A 6,000-nucleotide genomic window follows, 5' to 3' on the forward strand; every position below is an offset into this window, starting at 1 on the left:
TAGTGTATGGAAGATGTTATTGTTATTGTCCCGTACGAAAGCGAAACTAGGATCCGTTCCCGGTTCCCAAAAATAGACAGCCTATGTAAAAGTCAAAGAATAAAGTATCATTGTGAAATCGAACTACATCTTGTTCGAATTTGTTAATCATGTAAAATAAAGAACATGACAGCCACTAGGGCAATATACGGGAAGTGTTGATGTATGTATATATATATATATAAAATATATATATATATATATATATATATATATATATATAGTATATATAGTATATAAAATTTATGTCCTTGTGTTTGATTTTTATTTTCAGATTTTGAGATAGTGGATCATCAAAATTTTATCTCAGATTTTGACATGAAAGGGTTGATGATATGAAATATTAGAAAAACACCCGTAGATAATTTATAAAGGCTAGGGCTATTGGTAAGTACTGACTCCCAGGCGCTAGCACATGCGGGTCAGTACTGACGAACAGACGCCAGTGCCTGGAGGTCAGTACTGACCAATAACCTGGTGTCTATTGGTCAGTATTGAACAACAGGTGCCACCGCCCACAGACAACCTCTCTTCGGTCTGTGCCACCGCCCACCATTGATCAGCACTGACGAACATCGGACCTGTTCGTCAGTGCAAAGACCTCTTCGCACTTATTCGTCACTTCCAAAAGTATACCATTTAAAAAAAAACAAAAACAATTAAAATTCCAGGCTCTCGGGCCAACTTATCCGATGGCACACAGTAACACTTGGTCACCTAGATAACTTTGATTTCTAACGCGTTAGATGCCGTTGGGGCAACGATATGACTCGTTATTTCAAGCCACCGTAAGATTCTATTTTATTTTATGTTGTCCATTCTATTTCTTTGGGTTATTTTGTTTTTATTGTTTTTTTTCCCCGTATATTTTCGTTATAGCTTTATTTAAAGAAAAATAGAGGAAAATGTGTTCTAATATTTCCTGTTACGATTCTTTTATAATACTTTGTCCATTCTATTATACTACTACCACTCACTACTACTACCACTACTGCTACTACCACTACTGCTACTACTACTACTGCTACTACTACTACTACTACTACTACTACTACTACTACTACTACTACTACTACTACTACTACTACTACTACTACTTATATGTCTTTTATCTTCCATTATTTTCTGGAAGATTCTGTTCCCTGACGCTGACCTTTTCTTATCAATCAGATCACCCCCCTGGGGCACCCTATCCTCTACCCACGCTGACATTTCATTCATACTGCAACTTCAACCACCATTGAGTACAGACGACAAAGTTATTTTTCATTATATTTTATTTGTTTTCCACGTTTATTTGTGTATTGTTGTGTTAATGAAGGGTTTGTCCATTGTCCATTGTCTGTTTTGTTCCCATACGAAGCCTTTCATTTTCACTCTTTCGTTAGTATTTTACGATCACCGGCTTCAGGCAGCCCTTACCGTTTTCTACTTTTCCTGTCTCAGTAAGATGCGAGCAAGCCGAATTTCAAATGACAGGAATGAAGAAAGACGAGACAATGAAAGAGCTTTCACTTTCAGTTCTAGCGCCACGCATCAGTGCAGTGAGCATGCGCGTTGGATGAACCGAAATATAGGGCTTCCAGTTTGGCGTTTCAACACCAAATTTGGTCTTTTTCTCAGGATTGGACAATTTCACTTGTTTAATTAATTGATATATTTATTAAACAAATCTCACGTAAACCGACAAAAAGATTTAGTGAAAACAAGGGCTTCCCTGCGACTAGTATGGGACAGGAAATGCTGATTTATTTGTCGTAGAGCAAGTTATTTTAAAAAATGGCATTTTTCCATAATTTTGGTACCGTCAACGCCCGTGGCCAGGTCAGAACTGACCAATTGGCATCAGTACTAGTAATAGTAATAGTATTAGTCAGTACTGACCCCCAGACGCCGGTGCCTGTTCGTCAGTACTGACCCGCAGGTGCCAGCGCCTGGGGGTCAGTACTGACGAATAGCCACTCCGATTTCTAAAAGACACATTAAAACTAAATACGTTTTTATAGATCGCATTGTGATTTATCAGCAAAACTCAATAGCAAAAGAGTGACCCACCTCTGAATATCGGTGCTATGAAGGGGGTGTAACAGATTCATATAAAATAAATGACCGGTTATGTAGAATGTTAGTTTCTTTTCACTTCCAGAAACCAAAATATTATCTGTTGTCCTCAAAAAAGCATGAAAACATAGCCCGAGTTTCATACTGACCAATATAAATACAAACTTTAGCTTCTAAGTCGCCCCTACATATTACTGTTTGGAGGCCGTAGCTAAAAAATCCGTTCTTAAATTCAATAAATTATGATACTAACACATTCTCCATGCTTAAATAACTATAGTAGCAATTTGGCCGTATTTCGATAAAACATATTTTCATCATTTTTTGCCTGAAACATTTCAATTAATCAATTAAAATGCCTCTCAAATTGTGAACAAATGTCCAACTTGAGAAATCTCAGAAGTGCTAGAGTTTGGACTTTTGACGAAAATAATTTTGATGCTCACACAAATGCACTTACACATATACACAAACACACACACGCACACAATACCTATACCACACACACACACACACACACACACACACACATCAGTATTTTATGACCCAATTGCTTTTTGTCTATCATATCCCTTATGATGAAAGAATGCGTTTAAATCGACGTGAACTTGAATTCATGTCTGTCATCCGAACGCAATTGTGGGCCTAGTTTAACCTAGGTGTAATGGACAATATTTCGCGCCATTTTTATAGATTTCCATTACAACAATGGGCCCATAAAGAATTCGATTATCAGACCTGCAAATAAGTGCACATCGGTTGAAATCCATCAGTTAAGAGTCATCAAAATCGTGCGTAATGAGCTGTGCCGAAAGTAATGACGTAATTACACAGTAATAGTTAAATAAATAGATCATAATTTCAAATATATTCAATTCGAAATGATTGTTTTGCTTTCATTCCCTTTAATTTGAACGAAGTTCTTAATTTTATGAATGGTTTGGGTGAGAAGGGGTGTGATCAACGTGTACATATATACAGGTCTAACATCCGAACCCACTTATGGGCCTAGTTTAACATTGTTGTAATGGACAATATTTTGCATCATTTTTTTTTTTGAAATTTCCAATACAACAATGAGCCCATAAGAAATTGGGTTATCAGACCTGCAAATAAATAAATTCACGTCGGGTGTGATTATAAGACTAAATCCACGTTGATTTGGTAATAAAAACAAGTCTGGTAATCACTAGATCTTCACAAGCTTGACCTATTTGCAGGTCTGATAACTGAAATCATTATAGAAATTCTCTCAACTCAAAGCAAAATAATTTACATCCCAAGATCTTATTAGAGACAGGACGTGCATATTTTTCTATGTCGTCTATATAGGGTTTTAAGTATTGTATATACAATGGTTTTATTTTTTGTTTCTGTTGACTGAAGAAGGGTTTTGAGCCCGAAACGTTCTGCTTCTGATATTATCTTCCTTACATATATTTCTGACATGATTTCAATTTAGTCAGGTACTTCCTCATAAACAAAACAAATACCATTTAAGTCTACCCATACATTTTCAAATGCGATGCTTTGTGTTGTATCAAGCCCACATAACCACGTAATTAAGATAAAACTGTTTGTTGTATATTTTAAAAACGCACTAAAGTCCTAGACATCTAAAGGGCGTTTTTTCCCCATTGTAATACTCATTTTAACGAGTTCAAAAATAAGATTTTTATCTGTTTTAGATTTTGAAAATAAGATTTTGAGTAGCATTGCCCGTATTCTTTGTTTACAGGTGCTAGAATTTACGCAGGTAATATTAGATCTATTAAGATATAATTATCAAATTGGGAAAATGACATTTTTTTATAAAAGGACATTTATTTTCGAGGAAACCAATAGATACTCCGTGCTACTCACTCTTTGTCATTTGTCATCGTTTATCAAACGATCAAGCTTACTTTTCCTTGACGATTGTTGAGATTTCAGACAAGTTCCTCTATCCTCTTTGAAAGATGAAGACTGCAGCTCCGTACTGGCCGGTAAGTTTTTTATATGATGTTACCAATCGTCTCAAAACGGTATTATGTCGGGGTGAACCCGATGCTTCAAATATAATTCAATCTTAATTCATAACATTTGAGATACAACCAATGCCTCCTTCTTCAATTTAAAAACAAAATATCCTTACGCAGATCATTTTGATGTTAAACATCAATTCGTTCATCTTTTTCATCGCCGCATAATACCAGATTGACAGAGTAGGTCACATTTATTATTTTCGGTTTCTTCCACTCTCTCTCTCTCTCTCTCTCTCTCTCTCTCTCTCTCTCTCTCTCTCTCTCTCTCTCTCTCTCTCTTCTTTCCTTCCTTTCATTTTCTCTCTCACTTGTCTTTTGTTTTTACTTTCCTCTTCATTTCTATAAATCTGATTCAATCCTGAAAGTAATAAAGAACAGTCAAAAGGTTTAAGTCATTTGAATAACTTTCATTTTCATGTCATTTTTATAGAGCATCAACTTTAATAAGATATGACACATATGGGGTGCGTTTGTTAAGATAATTGTAGTTTTTTACATTTTTTAAATATTTTCCTGAAAACGTGTGTCTACCTATCTACTGAGATTTCAACAAATGAGTTTGATTGTGATGAAAATGTCACATACATCATTTATAGTCAAAGAGTTTCATTGTGATGAAAATGTCACACACATCATTTATAGTCAAAGAGTTTCATTGTGATGAAAATGTCACATACATCATTTATAGTCTAAGTGTTTGTGATGAAAATGTCACACACATCATTTATAGTCAAAGAGTTTGATTGTAATGAAAATGTCACATACATCATTTATAGTCTAAGAGTTTGATTGTGATGAAAATGTCACACACATCGTTTATATTCTAGCAGCTACGGGCTCTCAAGTTGTTTTTCGCACCCGAGAAATATACTTTATGAGGCTATTTCTATAGGATGCGATAACTATAAAGATGTAATCTAAGTCTCCTACATTTTATTTCTCCTCGTTTTCGGGGAATGGATAAGCAATATATAACATATCAATTAGAAAACTTCCCATAAGTAATCTTCCCGGGGGATAAACAAATCATAAAGCGCACCGTTTTACAATAAAAATGGGCTATTAAATGAAAAAAATATATTTTCTTATCATTTTTTTTCTTTCTGACCAGTTCTTCTCGCCACCATTGCAGTGGCAAATTGCGCTAGTTATGGTTTCATAAGGTACCCTTGTCCATTGAAATACCCCAAGAATCCCGATGATGTGTGCAGGTAAGATTTTTCTAACCAAAGTTATTATTAAATATTGCATTTTAAAACAATTTCCTGTAAAGATTAGGCCTACTGTTACTGTGTTTTTGACGGGTCACCAGATTAATATTATTACTGAGCCTAAGTTAGAGTATATACAAATGTATCGCAACAACATTGTAAGTAGGAGGACAGAATAATATAACTCAAATATGGTAAGTAAGGAACAAAGAGTGCATCCTTCTCTAGGGCATGCCACTTTGATATTTGTAAGCACAAATAATATTTTAAACAATGGACTTAACGAATAATAAGCAATAAAATACTGTATGAAAAATGTAATGAAAGACCCTTATCCATTCAAATCCTGGAGGCAAGATGGCGACTTCTTGGGCATATACTCAGAAGAGATGAACATATACGAGCTAATAAAGCAATGAATACGCTTTTCACCCCATCTGGACATAAGAAATATCAAGGTAGACCACCCACGTCAATTTATACTGTCCTCAATCGAGACCTAAAACGCCTTCAAAATAACAAAGAACTAAAATCAAATTAAAAGGAAAACCTTATGAACTTAGCATCCACAGCAAAAGACCGTGAACTGTGGAAGGAAATGACACAGATGATTAGAGAGGGAGCCGAGGCGTCCAGATCGGATGATTAGGAAGCGAAAGGCCTCA

The sequence above is a fragment of the Berghia stephanieae genome, chromosome 3, assembly GCF_034508935.2.
Source record: "Berghia stephanieae isolate SIO BIC M18660-M18661 chromosome 3, UCSD_Bste_1.3, whole genome shotgun sequence".
Lineage (NCBI taxonomy): Eukaryota > Metazoa > Mollusca > Gastropoda > Nudibranchia > Aeolidiidae > Berghia > Berghia stephanieae.